The following is an 8405-nucleotide window of genomic DNA, read 5'->3' on the forward strand; positions in this document are numbered from 1 at the left end:
TGGTGGTCGATCTAAATTTCTGAAAACCATGTTGGGACGTTGACAGAATTGCATTTTTAGTCAGGAATTGCGTAATTCTTTTAGCCAATAGTTTTTCGAAGAGAGTGTTGATACAGCTAAGGATTGAGATCGGCCTATAGTTTCCGAGTTCATTAGGATTCCCACTTTTGTAGATAGGGACTACCTTGGCGAGCTTCAAAATATCAGGATAGATGCCGGACAGAAACGCTTTATTAAATAAAGAGGCTAAGGTGGCAGCTAGGACGCCACTGTTGTTATTAATTATGGAAACCGGAATACCATCGAGACCCGTGGCCTTAGTGGCATCCATTGAATTAAGTGCACTCATTACTTCGTCACTGCTTATTTCTATAAAACCGAAGGTCTTTTCAGATACTCAGGCAGAGAAGGTTCGTCTGTGAGACCCATACTTAAACGTAAATCAGCACCCACTGAGCAGAAATGATCGTTAAACTGATCTGATAGCAGGTGTTTATCTGCGGAAAGGGCCAGGTCAGGAAGTATTCGGTTTGATGAAGTAGGCTGAATTATCGAGTTCACTGTAGCCCAGAGTTTCTTAGAATTGCCGGCGCATGCGTTTATTTGGTTACTAAAATATAGCTTCTTCTGTACACGCATGGTAGCAACAGCTTTATTTCTATGAATCTTATACTGAGCAATATAATATGCGTTCCCTCTGTTTTGTTTCATTTTGGTGTGCCAGTGATCGCGCGTTTTTATCATGTTTAGCACAGCTGCTGTCATCCAAGGGCACACTGGATGTGTATAGTACGTTTTTTTCTGCGTAAAACTACAATCATTTATCACAGCTTTAATTCTATCGACAAGGCTGCAGCAGTGTTCATTGGCATTCATATCGGCGAGGTCTGCAAAGCTCATTTCAGAGAGCCTGAGTGCGCATTTTTGATAGTCAATTTTCTTCCTATGTTCGCACGTGCTGTCAGAAGTTCTACGGCTATCTCTATCGTCTACGCGGTATAAGAAGGCAATCGCGAAGTGATCTGCCACTGCCGTATCATATGCCCCAGCCAAATAATTAGGTGGCACGAAATTGCATAGAACATGGTCGAGGCATGTCGAGCTGGAACCTGCGATTCGGGTCGGAGTAGAGATAAGATTCGTAAATCCATATGAAAATAACAGGTCAGTGTATTCACTGTGGTTGGCACCTAAAGTATCAATATTAGTATCGCCGACGATGATTGCTTTTTTGTTCATATCGGTTACGTGTATAAAAACAGATTCAAGATCATTCACAAACTTACTGCGATCTGCGTGGGGGGCTCTATAAACAACACCAACCATGACACCTTCAAGTTCAACAAATAGAAATTCCGAACTGCTACTGACGGATGCGTTAAGAAACGGACATTCGCAGTGTACAAGGGTCTTTTTAAAGTACAAACCTACCCCGCCTCCTCGATTGTTCGAAATGCGGGGACGGGATAGAAATACATAATTGGGAATGTTATAGCTTTCACCGGGCATCAGCCAGGTTTCCGTAATGGCTATAACATCGTAAAGAAAGCTGTGCTCTGCTAGAAACGTACAAAGGCCGTCAAAATTTCTAGCTATGCTCCTTACATTGCAATGCAGTATGGTGCGTGATTCATTTGACGTGAAAAATTTATGAGTGGTTCGTACAGTCAGCATTTTGAGTGAACTACCCTTATAAAAATGGTCTATAGACTTTCTATAGACTTTTTATAGACTCTATAGACATCCTATAGACTTTTACTTTTGTCTATAGACAGTCTATAGAAAATCTATAGACTAAAGTCTATAGCTGTCTCAATTTCCTTTTGTCCATAGACTATCTATAGACTCTCTATAGACTAAAGTCTATAGCAGCCTCAATTTCCTTTAGTCTATAGACGGTCTATAGATTCTCTATAGACTTAAGTCTATAACTACCTCAATTTCCTTTTGTATATAGACGGTCTATAGACTATCTATAGACTAAGTTCTATAGCTGTCTCAATTTCCTTTCGTCTATAGACGGTCTATAGACTCCCTATAGACTAAGGTCTATAGCTGTCTCAATTTCCTTTCGTCTATAGACGGTCTATAGACTCCCCATAGACTTAGGTCTATAGCTGTCTCAATTTCCTTTCGTCTATAGACGGTCTATAGACTCCCTATAGACTTAGGTCTATAACTACCTCAATTTCCTTTCGTCTATAGACAGTCTATAGACTCGCTATAGCCTAAGGTCTATAGCTGCCTCAATTTCCTTTTGCCTATAGACTCTCTATAGACTAAAGTCTATAATTGCTTCAATTTCCTTTTGTCTATAGACGGTCTATAGACTCGATATAGACTAAGGTCTATAGCTGTCACAATCTCCTTTTGTCTATAGACGGTCTATAGACTCTCTATAGACCAAGGTCTGTAGTTGCCTCAATTTCTTTTTGTCTATAGACGTTCTATAGACTAAAGTCTATAGCTGGCTCAATTTTCTTTCGTCTATAGATGGTCTATAGACTGTCTATTGACTAAGGTCTATAGCCTCGATTTGCTTTCGTCTGTAGACGGTCTATAGACTCTCTATAGACTACGGTCTATAGCTGCTTCAATTTCCTTTCGTCTATAGTCGGTCTATAGACTCTCTATAGACTACAGTCTACAAATACCTCAATTTCCTTTCGTCTATGCACTGTACACTAGAGATAGTCTGCTGTCTATAGACCAGTCTATAACAATCCTAATTTTATCTAACAATGTTCGATACACTGACTTTCGACTAAGTATAGAACAATGCCAATTTATTTTTGCACTGCATGCTGCGGGGACCTGCATCTGGTGACCGCAACTATGTCGGGAGTCCTCCACCTCCTTCGCTATTACGGAAATTAAAAAAGTATTGCGTGAGGACATTACAACACCCACCTGTATATTTTCAGGAGCCTTGACAAGCTCCTTTTCGTTATATCGTGACGTATATTGTCAATACAGTTAAATATTTAATGCTAACAAGTAAGCCGCGGAAAGGCAGCCGTTCTTGAAGTAAAGGCGCCGCAAACTGTACTACATCGAATGAATACGCTGTCCCTTAAAGGAATCGCTCGACACAGTTCCATTCCATCTTTCGATCGTTACTGTACAACGCGCTGAAATCAGACACATTTCATCAACGCTTCTACATTTCTCTTTAAAACGTCCTGAAAATAAAGGGGGAAAGACGGGTGTGGGAATTCAAGGAAGCGCCCATCGCTTAGAAACACCTCAGAATAGTCTCAAAGAGCCTGGTCCTCTGTGCGATTAACATCTCCCATTTATACCTTTGCAGTTTGTATTCACGTGAATAAGTTCACCGACGCAACAATCAGAAAGCCAGTATTTTTTCGTTCCTACCCTTGCACCTGTTGCTTCGGAGCCGATGACACGCTGATGTCGAGCATATCAGTTTTCTAAACACGAACACACGCAAAAAAGACGTTGCTATGCAACATTATAATTATTATTTGAGAATTGTACCACATACTATTCGGTGGGAGATGCGGCGCGTATACAGTCAAGCAGTTAGATTTCGGTTCTCTTTTCACGAAAACAATAAGGTTTTTAGAGGGTATGCGAAGAATTCATGCTTATAAACCAGTTACCTTCTGTGGTCTTGGATATCAGATCAAGCTCCACACGGAAAGAGTGCGAGCGATAAAGATACGACCGTGAAATGGGTTTCTGTTTCACGTTTTACCGTTTTACCACGAGACGGCGGAAAATCATTCGGGCTGCAAACAACCCTGTGCGTGGCTGCATCGGTGGAGTCGGCGTTTTTTTCGCGGATTACGTTTTCTTCAAAATCCAGCTGCATCGTCCGCTTACGGTAAGTCTATACGTTTATATTTTATTCATTTGGTCTCCTAAACCACTCTAAGCAGAGCTGTGTGTATGTGCGCAGTGACAAACTTCCTATCTTCGTTTCTAAGGCGGAAGCCATCGTGTTCTCGACTAATGCCGCTTATCTGTGTGCCGCTGTCTTTACTAACGCGCGGAAAGGCAGTCTGTGCGATACCCTTGATAAGCCGCTCCTCGCGAGCTGTCTACTAGAGTTTTCGTGTTTCAAGGTACACGCGCGGCTAGAAATGTCGTTTAGCCTGTGAATGACGGCCGAAATGGAACTGTGTGTTAGTTAGCGCCGTGTGAGCTCAATTTACTTTGCACCTCCGAAAACGTACTTACATACACTCTCGTTCTGTGGTGGATTACATTTATTTTCTAATCTTTGTGTTATCGCTTGTCTGGACCTTGGAGTGCTGTTCTTTTTGAGGTGTGCATTTCCTTCCTACGTATATGGACGCTCGCTCGGTGCGCGTCGTGGGCGCCGACGTTTCAGCAAAGGTGTCTTGTAACGCTACAGACTGGAGCGCGAGACGTTTGTCAAAGTTGTAGTTAAGCAGCGCTGAAGGAATTCTTTTAGTGTGATGGTATAAAATTCATTGCCCGCGTGATTGGCCGGCGTGCTCAAACACCGCGAAGAACCCACGAGCTCCATCCCGTCTCCCCGTCGTTGCACACGTACGGATTCCTCCATGTCTGTCATCAGAGCCGTTGGCCGCCCCCGCTCGCCTGCGGGCACTTCATTTTGAAAGCTGGGTAAAGGTCGGCTCGACAAGAGGTGGCTTACATTTCTTTCCGAGTGGTTCGTTCATGAATCCCGCTCACGCGTGCACAGATTTCTCTAATACCATTTGCGCGAAAGGCAAAGTATGTGTTTCTGATTTCAGACTGCTAACTTACGAAAGCGCCGATGTAATTCGCCGCTTATTTGCGCCTAAAATTAAATTAAGCTCTCGTGTTACTATAGATGCACCTCTTGAAAGCGTTAATTGCTTCATTTAAATACTTCGTACTTTGAGCGCGTTCAATGCTTTCGTTGATTTTTCTAGCAGCGTTGGGTTAGGCTACCTCCATGCAAGAAACACACCTCTTTACGGCGCTGTTGGGGCTGCACTTGAAGGAAAGACTAATTGAATTTCAGACGGTATTTTATCGTGACAGTAATTTGTTGTCTTAAAACTCGCGACTCCTTTTGAAACGGCGCAGCTGCAGCCTCTGTGTGCAGTATGGGTTTTCTGAATAATGAGCGCGGCATGGAAGCGCTGCAACCCGCTTGTTTCTAAGAGCACGCGCAGATGTATGAGTATGCTGTTCCATCTTTGTGCTTCAAGTTATAGGCGCAAATCTGTGGTGAACTGGTCGCTTCTGCGTGCCGGTTTTGTATAGCTTGTGCCCGTTTGAGTATCGACTTACGTACACCCGGCCAAATCTTTAACTGGCTCTGGTGTTGCATCGATAAATGAACCTTGTAAAAAAGGTGCCTTTTGGCTACACTGCTGGCATATCCATGTTGTAATTTGACACGTGAGATGGCATTTCATAGTTTCTTTTTATTAATATAACGTTTGAGTGGAGTACTTGCGTGTTTCGATCAAAGTTATCAGAAATATTCATCGTCTGCTGCTACGAACAGCCGAAACAAGCGGAATACGCACCAATGGTTCTGGTGGCGCATTTGCACTTACTCTAGGTAAACGACTTGTCCGCCATGAAAGGAGTGGTAGTTTACCCAGAGGATGAGGCCATATGGACCAGATTCATTGCTGCGTCTGCCGCTTGTTTCAGCTGTTGTAGTGGCAGACGAATATTTCTGATAACGTTGATCTAAACACGCAAGTGCTGCACTCAAACAATATATGAACAAAAAGGAACCACGAAATGACATTTCACTCGTCAAATTACAGCATGAATATGCCAGCAGTGTAGCTAAAAGGCAACTTTTTTACAAGGTGCATTTAGCGATGCAACACCAGAGCCAGTTAAAAATTTGGCCGGGTATACCAGGCTTCACGCAGGATATTTTGAAGCGCTTCTTCTATAGCGGTTATAAGAATAAATGCTGCAATATTCTTCTTTTTGGATCCCTGTGTAAGGTGCGCTGAATCTGTATTTTATGGAGGTGGCATTCTTAACACCTCCTTGCGAGTCAATGCAGATATGTGGCACAATTGTTCAATGTCTTCTGTTAAAAATAATGTAAAAGGATTCCCCTACAGAAATCAGTATCAGTACTGGATTCAGAGTAGAGTGCTCCAGGGATTACGGGTCTTTGTTACAATGTTTTATGAAGACACTTATAATCTGTCGTGTATTTACTGAAATGATTGCGCCGCGGCGTGATAGCTCAGTGGCTATCATGTTCGTCTGGCGACCTGAAAGATGCAGGTTCGATTCCGGCCTATGCGGTCGCATTTTAATAGAGGCAAAATGCTAAAGGCTTGTGTACTCTGCAGAGTTGGCCGAAATTATTCCGCAGCCTTTTCACTTCAGCGTCTTGTAGCATGTGTCGCCTTGGGTCTTTGAACCCCATAAAACCAAACCAAAAGATCAAGATTGCCTTTCTAGAATGCCATAGCCAGGATATGCCTTTCATTGTAAAGCACATGTGTAGAGATGGTATGGGAATTTTTTTTTTCAGTTCCTCTGTTATTTTTTTCCTTTGTGCTGTACAGGTGAACATGCCCGGATGATTGACTGCAGACAACAGGCCGCAAGAATGCTTCTGAGGAAACTAGCGGGACTGTTACTTTCAACATTTATGTTATTGTGCATTCTTATGGTCCATGTATTGCATATTCCCGGCCTGGATAGCTTGGAAATAAAACTAAATTTGTAAGTATATTGATCGTGTCATTTGTGAACTCTGGTGACTTTTTTCAGTGGTTGTAGACTGTCTATAGGCAGTTTATAGATAATGGTCTACTAATAGTTTAGTAGACAGAGGTCTATAGACTGTCTATAGACAAAGGTCTATAGCACTGCCAGGCCACACACCTATGGAATGTCTATAGACAGTCTATAGACATATGTCTACTGGACCAGTAGACTTTTGTCTGTAGACTGTCTATAGACAGTAATCTACAGGAAGTCCATGGCCATAAGTCTATAGGTCGTCTATAGTCCGTCTATAGACAGTCTATAGACAACTCTATAGGAAATGTATGACCATAAGTCTATAGATCGTCTATAGACTGTCTATAGACATGTGTCTATAGACTTCCTATAGACCTATAGACTTTCAGTAGACATTTATCTATAGACTGTCTATAGACAAAAGTCTACTAAAAGTGTATGGCCATAAATCTATAGACTGTCTATAGACCAGTCTAAAGGATTTGTCTATAGACAGTCTATAGATTTCATAGACTAAAGTCTATAGACAGTCTATGGACTTTCTATAGAAATTTTTATAAGGGTAGACTATAAGGCCGAGGTCGGCCTGTGTAGAAATTCGGATCACGTCCGAGTTGTCTGCTTTTCGCGCCAAGATCCGGCCACGAGATACCCATGCATACTTCCAGTTGTGAAGTTTCTTCGCCGCTATAGCCCTAGCAAGCAACACTTTATACTCTGGGCAGAGATGTTCGTTTACGAACACGGATGTTGATCCAGAAATGCCAAGGTCCGATGTGATTAAGCGAGTTTTTTTGCCGACTCGAGCAGTTTATCACGGGCATCACTTGACCTGAACTTAACGATGATATTCGATTTGTTCCTGTCTTTTGTTGGCACTCGATGCACGAGGTCAATATCGTTCACCGTTATTTCTGCTCCAACTTTCGTGGCAAGAGCGGAGACAATGCCTGTCAGTGACTCGCTGTCAGTAGTAGGGATGCCTTTTAACTCAAGGTTATTTCTGCGACTGTACTGCTGAAGTTCAGTTAGCTCTGCTCTAGTACGCTGCAGCTGTTTCGAAAGTTCACTGTTTTCATGCTTTAGATAATTCTGCTCTTCCTTAAGCTCGCTTATCTCCCGACGAGACTCGGCCAGTTCTTTCTTAAATTCTTCAAAACTTTCATTCATAAATTCGACTGATCCCCGCAGGGTGCCAAGCTCATGGTTCAGGTTCTTTCCCAAGGCTTCCAACTTGCCATTAAGCTTCACAAGAAAACTTCCAACTTCTTTCACAGTAGTTGGAGCCTTGTCGAATAGCTTTTCACTCTTTTCTTTCGTGTTAGACGGGGTACCGGACCCTTCATCATCACTCATTGCTTTAGGACGACCCAGGCACAAACTACAAAATGTGTGTACAAGTAAAGAGTATTACAGACCTGTAATACGAAAAGTAGGATGAGCGTCGGGCCGATGCGTTCGTGCCTGAATCGTCCTCAGCAATGGTTCGTCCAGGGCCAGGAGTTCAGCTTTTATACGCCCCGCTGCATCAGTGCGCCACAGTCGGAGAGCTGGAGTATGCGCACATGCGCCGACGCAGTAACCACTGGGCCCGGTGTGACGAAGTTAGTAGAAGCCAGCAAGTTGCGTTGGCAATCGTTGGCACGTGTTGGCGAACCGGGAAGCCGCGACGGTGATCCAGACAGCCGGGC

General features: G+C 43.1%; 1 long non-coding RNA gene across 1 annotated transcript; it reads left to right on the forward strand.

The window, feature by feature from the left end:
• The first annotated feature begins 3592 nt into the window (after window positions 1-3592).
• LOC149344176 (uncharacterized) lies at window positions 3593-6700 on the forward strand. The gene is made up of 2 exons (XR_016282758.1): window positions 3593-3847; window positions 6534-6700. It is a non-coding gene; the product is annotated as an uncharacterized LOC149344176 (long non-coding RNA).
• Window positions 6701-8405: the final 1705 nt, after the last annotated feature.

This window comes from Amblyomma mixtum, chromosome 5 (genome assembly GCF_055824585.1).
Source record: "Amblyomma mixtum isolate Tamu chromosome 5, ASM5582458v1, whole genome shotgun sequence".
In the NCBI taxonomy this organism is placed as follows: domain Eukaryota; kingdom Metazoa; phylum Arthropoda; class Arachnida; order Ixodida; family Ixodidae; genus Amblyomma; species Amblyomma mixtum.